The sequence below is a fragment of the Martes martes genome (genome assembly GCF_963455335.1).
Source record: "Martes martes genome assembly, chromosome: 4".
NCBI lineage: Eukaryota > Metazoa > Chordata > Mammalia > Carnivora > Mustelidae > Martes > Martes martes.
In genome coordinates, this window is record NC_137891.1 from 168111902 (window position 1) to 168124130 (window position 12229).

General features: G+C 53.4%; 1 long non-coding RNA gene across 1 annotated transcript; it reads left to right on the forward strand.

Moving 5' to 3' along the window:
- The first annotated feature begins 38 nt into the window (after positions 1-38).
- On the forward strand, positions 39-11918 carry LOC308340888. Its single transcript, XR_013966640.1, has 3 exons — positions 39-246; positions 7955-8143; positions 11014-11918. It is a non-coding gene; the product is annotated as an uncharacterized lncRNA (long non-coding RNA).
- The last annotated feature ends 311 nt before the right edge of the window (positions 11919-12229 follow it).

A 12229-nucleotide genomic window follows, 5' to 3' on the forward strand; every position in this document is an offset into this window, starting at 1 on the left:
GCGGGACCGCCTTTTGTACCGCCCTGCCCCTGCCCGCAGCGCCGCCCCGCCGGGCCGGCCCCGGCCGCAGGGGGAGGGGACCTGCAGGCTCACACCTGGAGCAGCCCCGTCACTACGGAGCCGGGACGCGGGAGGGGAACTGTGAGCACGTGACTGTCCTCGCCCTGGTCGGTCTCTCCTGACAGCTGTTGCCTTAGGTGGCGCCGCAACTCCAACTGAAGCTGAAAGGATTGTGCTCTGACACGGGTAAGGACTTCCCAGTGGGTTTCCCTGCAGGGCTGAGAGGTTCCAGTGGAGAAGGGGAGATTGGAGGTGGCAGAGCTCGGAGTTTTGGAGCTAAGCTTGGGAAACGATGGTGAGCGCGTGGGCAGCAAAAATCTCTAAGAACCTCTCCAACCCCTGGGTAATAAAAACTGTCATGCACGCCCCCATCCCCCGTCACAGTACCCCCCCTAGGCTTGGGGCCGCCCAAAGCCGCCTCCATTCCCAGGAATGACTGGAATCTGGAGGATGGTTGAGGACCCTGCGGAGGCCTTGGCGGCTCATCATCATCGGAGGGAATGGGGTGGGTGGGGTGGGTGTGGTGTGGGGGCCATTTCCCTGCCCCGTAACTCTTCTTTGGGTCTGCTCTGCCCGGGCTGTCCAGGCACTTTGCCAAGCACTGTCCCCTCTATCAACCCCGAGGGTGTCCTGCTTGGCACCTGTCCGCCTCCAGGGCCCGAGGGCAAGAGCCCTGGCAGCTGGTGCCCCCCACGGTGCCCCCCCTTCCTGCCCTGGGCATAAACCCTTCTTTTGCCCAGGCTGGCCTGGGCCCCAAACAATGGGGCTTCTGTCCCGCCAGCCCCACCATCACCTTTTACCTCTTGGTTGCGCAATCCCCTCTTCTAGCAGGTTGGGACTCTTAACAGCAGGGAGTATGAAAGAGGACACCTGGACAGACTCCCCCATCCCCCGGGGCCGAGCCTCACATCCACCCCATGAAGGGGAAGCATCAGGCATGGGATTCCCTTTGCCCTCTCTCTGACCACTCCACACCCCTCCCTCAGCCTAGGGATGTCCTCAGCTTGCCAGCCCCTGGGGGTGGAGAGGGGACCAGGACAACGGGCATCTGTGACTGGGTTACCCCCTGCCAGGGGGCACTGGGCAGAAAGTCACCCTGCTGCAGGGCACGGCGTGGTGGTAGGGGGCCAACACTAGCGGGGACACCCCAGGAGCTGGCCCATCGGCTCCCTGCAGGGACCTGGGAGGAACAAGCCTAGTGGGAACCTGACACTCAGAACAGACTTGCCGGTCACCTGTCAGAACGCAGGCTGCCTCCCTGCCACCACTGGCTCCTTCCCCTCTAACCACCCTTAGTCACCCACTGCAGGTCTTGACACACTCCTAGTTGGGAAGTCCCTGGTTGTGTCTAACTTCCATTCATCCAGCAGCAAGGTGGGCCCCTCGGTTAGGGTTGATGTCACATCCTCGGGGCGGGAGATGGAAGGTGCTTTCAGAAGAGCCCATACTCAGAACACCCACTTGCGCGGGTCAGTTTCAGCTGGGGGCTGGGGGCTGGGGTGTGGCCCTGGACCTCTGGCTCATCCTTTGTCCCAAATCACTCCCTGTGGGCCACCCGTGTGGGTCTTTGTTGTGTGTGTGTTTTCGTGTGTGTGTGTGTGTCTGAGTCGTGTTTGTGGGGTGTTTCTGCTTGAGTGTGTCTGCCTATGTCTGCTTGTCTCTCTGTTTTGTGTGTGTCTGTCTGGACGTTGCCTCTGTGTCGGTCATGCGTCTGGTTATTCTTTGCCAGTATCTGTGTCCTTGGTGGCCTGTGTGTCTGTATGTATGGCTGTGTGACTGTCATTCTCTGTGCCCACCTCTCTGCTAGGTGTCTGTCTCGCTGTCTGTGTAGTTGTGTAGGTGTCTGTTTGTGTCTGTTGGGGTTTGGGTTCTCTGCCCGTTCTTGCCTGTCTGTGCACAGGAGGCAGAACACAGAGCAAGAGAAGACTGCAGAGCCAAAGGCATGGCTTGGGGGGGGGGGGCGGGTGTCCCTTGTCATCACTGATTCTGGCACTAAGCCCACCCCAGTGGAATCTCATGACTCACTGGGTTCCTTGGCCAAAGAAGAGAGGAAAAGGGCAGGGCTGGGTGGGGGCTATGGCCCCACTTTCTTTTTCCATGGCCCCCCCCCTCCTTCCTGGAGCCTCATTCTCTGTCTTATTCTTCTGCAAGGGCCTGGGTGGGGGTGGGGGGTGCTGGCAGAGCAACGGGTGAGGAGTCATAGCAGGACCCTCTGAGCCCTTTTGCTGTCTGGGAGGCAAGTGGCCTGGGCTTGGTAGCAGCTCTGTCCTCCCTCACTTGTGACCCTGGGCAGACGCTCTCCCTCTCTGGGCCTTGGTTTCCCGTCTGTACCCAGATGCTCCTGGCAGGCCCTTCCATGCTTTTCTCTTTCTACAAAGGGAGATGGAAACTAAAAAAGACAGTGACATGCCTAAGGTCACACAGCAGAGCAGAGGCCAGGCCTCCTCTCCTCTCCCCAGTCCAGGGCTTACCCCGCACCCCCCCCCCAACCACTGCTGCCACACAGCTGCTCGGGGGGACACAGAATGGGCCATTCTCCTCGGGAGGCTGAGCAGGGCCTTCTGGGAAGACAAAGGCCGATTGTGCTCCGTGAAACCCAGGTCTGCGGCCAAAGGCCCACCGCACGGGGCCTAGGGCTCAGCGGCTTGGGTCCCGAGTGACACTCCAGTGAAAGCCAAGGGTCCCTTGTGGCCCGCTGCGGTCAGCCGGACGTGTCCAGAGCTGAGAGCGGTGAGGCCCGGGCGATCCAAGCGAGGCCTCGTGCCGTGCGTGGCAGGCCGTGTCGTGACACGCTGGCCTTCCCGGGGCCCCTTGGACTGTGTGACAGAAAGCACCGCCCTCAGGGCTGCGTGCCAGGCAGAAGGCTGTGCTGCCGGAGCACGCTGGCACGCTGGCAGAGAAGATTCCGGGCCACGTGGAGGCGTGTGGTACCATGCCATGGCCTGCCTTCCCGGCGGATTTTCTCCTTCACTCAGTGGTCTTTCTTTCTTTCTCTTTCTTCCTTCCTTTCTTCCTTTCTTTCAAGATTATTTATTTGTTTATTTGGCAGAGAGAGACACAGCGAGAGAGGGAACACAAGCATGGGGGAGCTGGAGAGGGAGAAGCAGGCTTCCTGCTGAGCAGGGGGCCCGATGCAAGGCTGGATCCCAGGACCCTGGGATCACGACCTGAGCCGAAGGCAGACGCTTAGCCAACTGAGCCACCCAGGAGTCCTCAGTGGTGTTTCTTGGTCATTTACTCTGTAGCAGGTGCTCAGCGTGGAGCCCAACAGACACCAGTCCTTCCGCGGTGAGGTCTCGTGTCTGATGGGAAGATGGACACAAACAAGTGAACCAGCGTCTCCTTAAGTCATTCCGGAGCAAAGCGCTCCCTGCATATGCAACCGGCATAGGACCCTGGAGTCACGTGGTGGAGGAGACGGCAGGTGACCTGAGACCTGAAGGGCCGGAAGGAGCCCAGGGGCGGGGATGGGTGCCCCAGGAAGCCCAGGAGTACGAGCGAGAGCCCTGAAGCCTGGCCTAGGTGGGTCTGTCGGAGACACAGGAGGAAGCCCAGGGAGCCCGGCTGGAGCGAGGAGCCTGCATTGTCTTCTGATCACCGGAGACATGTCGCTGTGGGAGTGAAGTAACGTGATGCATGCGAGCAGAAACCCCCTCCGGCCCCTCGGGCGAGAAGAGTGGACGGCGAGGCAGAAGTGGTTGAGAGAGACTGGACAGGAGGCAACAGTGGGACCAGGCGAGAGGCGCTGGGGCTTGAACGAGGCTGGTGGCCGTGGGGACCAGAGAAGGGGACCTATTTGAGACCTATTCTGGCGGGGCAAGGGGGTGGTGTTGACGGGACTTAGTGAAGCAGCAGCAGATGGGAAGGGTGGGAGACAGGAGGCATGGAGCCGGACTTCTGGGCTTCTAGCCGGGTCGGGGAGGGGGGTTGAAGATGGCCACAAATGTCTGCTCCTATGTTGAGAGTTGGAGGCTGTTCCCCTCCCCCAAGTCTGGGCAGCCTCAGGGACATTTGGACCTATAGGCTACAGCGTGACTTATACTGTTTCCAGCTCTGACTGGATGAGAGGGAAGGGACGGAGCCTGGGGTCGCTCCCATATTAGAAGCCAGACAGAGAGGGAGGAATGGTACAGTAGACTGAGCAGGTGTGGCCAGGGATGGAGGCGGAAAGCCAGGTAGGAGAGATCAGGCAGCCAGGAGGAGAGAGTGTTTCAAGACGGGGGGAGAGTTGACCTGTGTGCAATGCCACCCAACTGTCGAACGAGCTGAGCGCAGAGAAACGTCCACTAGGTTTGGCAACAGGGACTTCGGGCGACCTTGCTGAGAGCAGTCGTAGTGGAAGAGGGAGGCTGAAGCTGGATTGGAATGGCACATGGGAGCCAGTGAACTGGAGAGAACAATCATAGGCAACTTTTCAGAAAGTTTTAATGCAAAGGGAAGTGGAGAACTGGAGTGTTGGCTGGAAGGGAATGCGAGGGCCACGGGAGGGTTCCGTCCAGCTTTGGAGGATACAAAACGGAGTCTGCGCTGATGGCACCGACTGCTAGGAGGGGAGGACCTGGTGATACAGAGCAAAGGCATTACCCCAGAGCAAAGTCCCTGATAAAGCACCCAGAGTGCAAACGACAGAGCTGACTTGGAAAGGAGCAGGGACAGACAATGACTCTAGAGGCCGAAGAGAAGGGGAGATGGGTTGTCGATTTCGCTGTACAAAGACCAGGGAAGTTCCTCTGATGGTTTCCGTTTTCCCAGTGGAGTGGGAGCAGGTCACCGCCCCAGCGAGAGAGGCACAGAGGACCGGGTGAGGACCACGGGTTAGGTGTGAAATCACGGTCACAACCAAGGCCACTGGAGAAACAGAGTGGGGTTTCCAGCTGTGCAGAGCGACCATTCAGAGTTACTGCCCATGAACTTGTGATGTCCCTGGCCTGCCAGTCTGTTCTCTGTCATACGTAGCAGGTGCCGAGCACAAGTCCTTCTCCCAGGTAATCCAACGATCTCAATTGACAGCCAGGAAAGCCAAGACTCAGAAAGACTTTCTGGTTCCCCCACGCAGCTGCTGGGGGCTGAACAGGACCTCCAGCCCAAGCCTGCGCACACGCCTCTGTCCAGGCCAAATTTGTGCAAGGGCTGAGTTGACTTTCCTACCTGGTAGTGTTTGTGGATTTCAGAGGTCAGGGCAAGTGGGAAAATGCCGAACAGAGAAACGCATCTTTCCCTTTTGTGTGATATTTCTGCATCACCGGTGTTGGGGCCAGTTGGGTATAAAAGGTCTCTGGGTGCTGCTTCCTTGCAAAGTCTGGGCGCTGAGTAATGGCACCACTTGCCATCTTCACCCACATCTAAAGGACTAGCTTCCTGCAAACACTGGGCCAGGAGTACTGGGACATTCAGGGTTAACAGCTGCGCCCCTCCAGGTTAATTATCTCTCCTCCTTCAATTCCGCATCACTTTCAGTAAAGAAGGCTCCCCCGTGGCGTAGGAAGCTTGGTGAGACCACCAGTGAACATCTCCGAAGGCTGGTCCAAGCTTGGAATGCCTGTTTACAGAAACACGTCCGCAGTTCACTGGATGTTTCCGGGAAGTCCTGATCTTCTCACCCAGGAATGTTAATAAAAGGGTCTTCAAAAGTACAAGAGGCTCTCCGATGGTTGCCAGCACATTTTACACTTGGCCTTTCCATCCCCAAGCAGAAAGTGATAAAAGCCCAACAGAGGGTTGAATTCCAATCCAGTGGGAAGAGTCACTGTTAAGAGCTGGGTCCCTAAGGGGAAATACTGTGATATGACCTTACTGGTCTTGATGGGTTGAATGAGGCCCCAAGAACGATTATGTCTGTGTCCTAATCCCTGGGACCGACAAATGTTACTTTATTTGGAAGAAGAGTCCTTGTAGAAGCGATTATCTTGAAATGAGATCATCCTTGATATCGGAATGGGCCCTGAATCCTCTGGCCAGGGTCCCTACAAGAAACACAGGGGGGGTCACAGAAGAGGAGGGAGGCCACGTGAGCGCAGATGCAGCGATCGATCGGAGTGATCTGACCAAGGAATGCCTGGGGCCGCCTGAAGCTGGAGGAGGCCTGAAGAGTCTTCTCCCTGACAGCATCCAGAGGGAGAAAGCACTTGCGGAAACCTCCAGAACGGTCAGAAAATCAGTTTCTCTCATTTCCGAAGTTGGTACAGCAGTCCTAGGAAACAAATACGGGGGCCTCCCATTTCAAGGATCTGCGGGGTCTGAGATCTGTGAGTCCCCTGGAATGTGCCAGATTCAGGTGGGATGCAGATTGAACCAGAACAAAGCAACTTATCTTGGCAGAAACCACGCAGACTGGCTCGGATCAAGTCGACTTGAAGTGGTTCAGACCCTCATCGGTGGCCAAGAGCCCGACACCGAGCTTCAGAGTCCAGACTCCGGAGCCAGAAGCAAGAGGTTCAAACCCTGCCTCTGCCTCTCCGGAACCATGAAACCTGGGGCCAGTGCCTTAAGCTCTCTGCGCCTCAGTTTCCCCAGGTGTAAAATGAGGACACGGTCTCTACCTGTGGGGCAGGTGTGAGGATTCTATGACTTCGTATATGGAAAGCACTTGGAGTCCACAATGCTGGCATGTCACCCGCACAAGATCAGGGGATGATCTTATTAAACGAACTGGAACCCAAAGAGCCATAAAGGAGTTCAAGATAGCTGAGGAGACACTGATGCACTGAAGGCGACACAAAGTGAGTCAAATCGGTTCAAGCTAGGTGGCGCTATTGTAAACCTGCTTAAACCTTTTGGGCAGACCTGTACCGACACCAGGTCACACCGATCCCTCGGGGCTAGAACAGGTCTCGATCCCACATGCACGCGCTTGCTCACCCAGCGGGTCTCTGCTATCTGTGTGCGTCAGCTTGGACAGAAACCAACGGCCCCACGCGTCTCCAGGAGCAAGTGACATACAGGCAGAGGGCCGTGGAAGGGACTCCACGCCTGAGATGGACCACGACATGGTCTCCGGTCAGAAACACAGTCAACAACTCCTAAAAGGAGCACTTTTCTTAGGTCAGGTCAGGGCTCAACTATCACGAACCTATCTCACGCTAATTAGACAAGAGACGGATATGTTGCTCCAGGATCTTGGGGGATCTCCTGGAACCAAGCGACAAGAAATGCAGCGGAAGCTCCTGGGGATCTGGAAGTTTGCCAGAACCCAAGACCCCCTCTGGCTCTGGTGCAGGGAGGGCAAGCAAGTCCTTAAGGCCGACAGCTCAGTGAGCAGCAGGATGAGGTGAGGGAGACCCTTGGGAGCTTGGGAATTTCAGCTGACACACCAAAAGTTAACGGTTATGTCAGTGCTCACGCAGGTATCCCAATGCATGGGGGGTCCCGAGCCCGGCCACGAGGTCCCCGCAAAACCCTAGGGAAACTCTCTCCAGGGAGCACCAATAATCCATGCTTGTCACCTTGTGCCTCCTGCTGGTAGGGGAGGATGAGGGTTTGGGTGTGGTGGTGGGGGGGAACCCTTGGGTGGGGCTCAGGGCCAGCAGGGGAGCTGGGTTCTCTAAACTCAAGGCTGGAGGGGCAGCAGCCCTTCATCAGCATCAACCAGAAACAGAGAAGACAAGGAGAGGCCCAGGGAGAGTGCTCCTCATGTCGCCACATGGCTGCTGGGACAGGAATGGGCTCGGGCAGAGAGAGGCGTGGTGGTCAAGGGCCTGGGTGGGAGTCAGGAGCCTTCAGGACAGGGCCTGGCTCTGCCTCTGACATGCCCTGTGACCTTGAACGAGTTGCCAGTCCACCTGGAGCCTCACTAACCCATTTCTGAAATGAGAAGGAGAGGGAGCGCCGCGTGGTCACCGAGGGCTCTCCGCTCCTACAAAGAGAGAGCCAGCCAGTCCATTCCTCTCATCTGCAGATGCAGAAACCAGATCTCTTGCTCCGGATCCTGAGGCCTCTCCCAGCAACGGGGAGGAAATCCGGCCATAACCACACAGTACGCAGGTGGGAAGTGAAGGGCGTCATCATTTCTTCTCCATCCAACGTGTGCTTGATTAACTATGTCTGCAGGAAGGGTCCTTCCTACATTCCAGCCAGCGCGGATGCCGTGAGTACCTGCCTTGGGCTGGGTGCCATCTAAGGGCTGGTCGCTGGGCTTGAATGATCTCATTGAACTTCCCACCAACGCTCTGAGCTCTCATCCCCATTTCACAGTTGGGAAAAGTGAGTTCCAGAGAGATGACTTGCTCAGTCACAGCTGTTTGATTTCTTGTCACTAGTTCTCCTGAGGCACAAGGGAGAACTCGAGAGTTCCATGGAGGACGTTTCCCTGAATCAACTTGTAGGGGCGAGGCGAGGGAGCAGCCTGAGGCCCAGAAAGAAGCTGGGGGGACAGTGCCCCATTGATTTATTTTAGATTTTTAAAGATTTTATTGATTTATTTGAGAGACAGCAAGAGAGAGAGAGAGCGCAAGCATGAGCAGGGCAGAGGGGCTGAGGAAGAGGGAGAAGCAGGCTCCCTGCTGAGCAGGGAACCCAATGTGGGGTGGGGCTCGATCCCAGGACCGTGGATCATGACCTGAGCTGAAAGCAGTTGCTTAACCCACTGAGCCATCCAGGCGCCCTTCATTTTAGATTTTTAAAAGAGATTTATTTATTATTTGGGGACTGGGAGGAGCAGAAGGAGAGGGAGAGAAAAATCTCAAGCAGACGCCCCACTGAGTGCAGAGCCCAACATGGGGCTTGATCTCATGACCCTGAGATCAGGACCTGAGCAGAAACCAAGAGTCAGACGCTAGAACCACCCAGGCACCCTCCCCTACATTGATTCATTTGAAAACTATTAGTTTTGAATTTCTTTTCATTCATTAATGCGTGTTCAATGTTCAAAAATATATTTAAAAAGCATGGAGTAAAAAGTCTCACCGTGACCCATGAGGCTCATTTGCCCTACTCTGACTCCTTGCTCCCACTCTCTATAGGTTCCCACTTTTTATTAACACCTCATGGACCTTTCTGAGTCACCGCAAGTCTAAAACTAAGTATATACTCATAACACCCTTTTTACATAAAAGGCTTTTTTTTTTTTTTTAACTTGTCACGCAGCTTGGAGAATTCCATCAGCAAATAGTCTCCTGGTTCTTTCATAACACTGCACATGTGCTACTGTAGAAACTGAAACAATTCATTTCACCAGTTCTCTCTTGATGGACATTTGAGTTGTTTCTAGGGGTTTGTTTTTGTTTTTGGTGTAACAACAATGCTGCGATAATCCCATAGATACTTTGTTTCATATGCAGGCACAGGGGCAGAATAATTCTCCCCAAATGGATTGTGGGCTTGTGGGCATTGTGTTAGCTTTCTATGGCTGCCTGACAAATTAAAGCAAACTGGGCAGCTTAAAACAACCCCTGTTTATTAGCTCACAGTCTGTTGGTCAGAAGTCCAGCCCAGTGTGGTGGCGTGCTCTGCTCAGGGTAAAATCAAGGGGTTGGCAAGGCTTAGTTCTCGTCTTCTGGAGGCTCTGCGGGAAAACCTGTTTCCAAGCTCATTGCTGTCATTTGCAGAGTTTGGTTCCTGGTGGTTGTGGAACTAAGATCTCTGGGTTTCTGGGGGGCTATCAGCTGGGGGTCTCCCTCAGCTCCGAGTGACACCTACGTTCTTCGCCATGTGCCCCACCCCCGCCAATGGCACGATGAATTCTTCTCAGGCTTCAAGTCTCTGACTTCTTCTGAGACCAGCCAGGGAAAATTCGCTGCCTTTGAAAGGCTCCCCGATCTGGTCCAGAGATTACTCAAAGTAATGTCTACCTTAAAAATCAATAGATAGTAGACCTTACAATTGCAAAAATCTCTTTGCCAAATAATGAAACATAATTTTTGAGTTCCCATTTTCTCATAACCACAGGTTCCGCCCATGTTGCAAGAGATCACACAAAGGTGAAAGCCAATGAGAGTCACCTTAGAATTCTGCCTAACACAGATGTATTTGTAATTTTTATAGATATTGCCATTTTGTCCCCCACAGGGGCCGTGCTGAGAGGTCTCCCCTCCCCCAGCAATGATGAGCTTGCCTTCTTTTCCAGTGTCACCTAAAGGATGTTATCCAGCTTTCAGCTTTCTGCCAGTTTGATAGGTGAAAAACGGAACCCACGTGTATTTTAAATTTGTGGTTATCTTCTTATGAATAAGATTGAAGCTTTCTTCAAAAGCTTGAAAGCCATTGATAGTTCTTTTTCAGTAGAGCTTCTGGTTTTGAGTCCTAGAAAGGTCTTTCTAACTGTAAAGTCAATCAAAAACCCTCCTATGTTTTCTTCTGATGCTTTTATGGTTTCATTTTTTGATCCACCGCTTCTTGGAACTGGCAGCTTTTCTCGTCATTTCCTCAGCAGCAAGTACAAAGCTGGACCCCAAAGGGCGTGGGGATTGGAGCGGAGAAAGGAATGGCCATGTCGGAGCTCTCCAAGAGCTGGGCTCAGTCGGCTCTGCCAGAAATCCCAGCCAGCAGAGCCTCCCACTTCCCTTCCTCCTCCTAGGGTTGACACAGAGGATCCAGAGTTAAGGGGGACCCAGCCCTGCCTGGAGACCTTCCAGTCTGGAGAGTGAGACAAGCACCTGGCCACGAAAGAATCCAGATACAGGAGGCTAAGGGCACAGGGGAGGAGGGGGTGGGATTCTGATGGGGGGTATTTGGGACGCTCCACGGAAGAATTGGCCTCTGAGCGGAGCCTTCAGAAGGAGGGGAAATGTAATGGTGGTGATGGGGGAGGCGCCCAGCAGGAGCAAAGACAGGGAGATGGGAAAATCTGCCACAAGTACAGGCTGGGGAGAAGGATTTAGTGAACCATGAGGTCCTCAAGGGTAAGGACAGGGTATGACTTTTCTCCGTGCATCAGCCAGAGTTTGATAAATGAAATGAAGCAGAAGGGACACGGGTCTTTGAATCCCACACTTAATCATTTTCCCTTTTCTACAACAGTGAGAAGCCAAGACCTCCGAGAAGAAGCCCTTGACTCCGCCGTCACTCCGCTCGGAACAGGGCAATCGCTGCACACCACTGTCCCCTGGTGGCCGATCTGGGAATTCTCCATGACTAGCCTCAGGTGTCCAGTGGAGGCAGAGAGGGAATCCGGGAACTCAAGGTGGGGAGGAAGTTGAGTGGCATCTCAGAGGTCTGAAAACCTATGACATCCTGGTCTGAGAATGTCTGAGTCCAACAGGCCCTCAGAGGCCATGTGACCTGACTTCTTCATGATAGAGGGGGAAACCAAATCTCAGTAAGGGTGCTGCGAGGGGGTAGAGATCATCAGACTTGGTCTAAGATTCAAAAAGCCCAGCAAATCCCAAGCAGGATAAATTCTTAACAAATTACACCTAGAAACACTATTTACTGTATGATTCCAACTCTTTGACATTCTGCAAAGACAAAACCGTAAAGATAATGAAACGATCAGTGGTTGCCAGGGGCTGGGAGGAGGGTGGATGTGTAGGCAGAACACAGGGAATTTTTAGGGCAGTGAAATTATTTTGCATGATACTCTAATGTTGTATACACGTCATTATACAGTTGTCAAAACTCACAACATGGATAATACAGAGGAAACCCTAATGTAAACTATGGACTTCGGTTGATAATGATGTGTCAGTGTTGATTCATTGTTACAAATGCACTACACCCAAGGGGGATGTTAATGACAGAGGAGGCTGTGTGGTGGCAGAAGGAAGGGACGCGTGGGAAATCTCTGTATCTTTCATTTAATTTTGCTATGAACCTAAAACTGCTCTTTAAAAAATCGATTAATTCAAAAACATTTTTACACCTCACATATTATGGTAAAGTAGCAGGATGCCAAAGATAAAGATAAAATCTAATAAGCTGCCAGGAAAAAAAAAAAAGAGACTGTCTTCAAAGGATCAAGGTAGACTGAGGGCTGACTTCTTGAGATCAACAGTGGAAGAGAGAAAACAGCAGGAGGATCATCTTCAATATATTAAAAGAAAACAGCAACCAGTCTAGGATTCCATACCTAGGGAAAATCATTTTATGAATGAAGATGAAATCAAGACATTGTCAGACAAAGAGAAACTGAAAAATTATGCCACCAGCAGGCTTTGGGTAGAAAGAAAAAGCCCAGATAGGAGATAAAAAAATGCAAGATAAATAAATAAAATTTTAAAAAATGCAAGAAAGAATG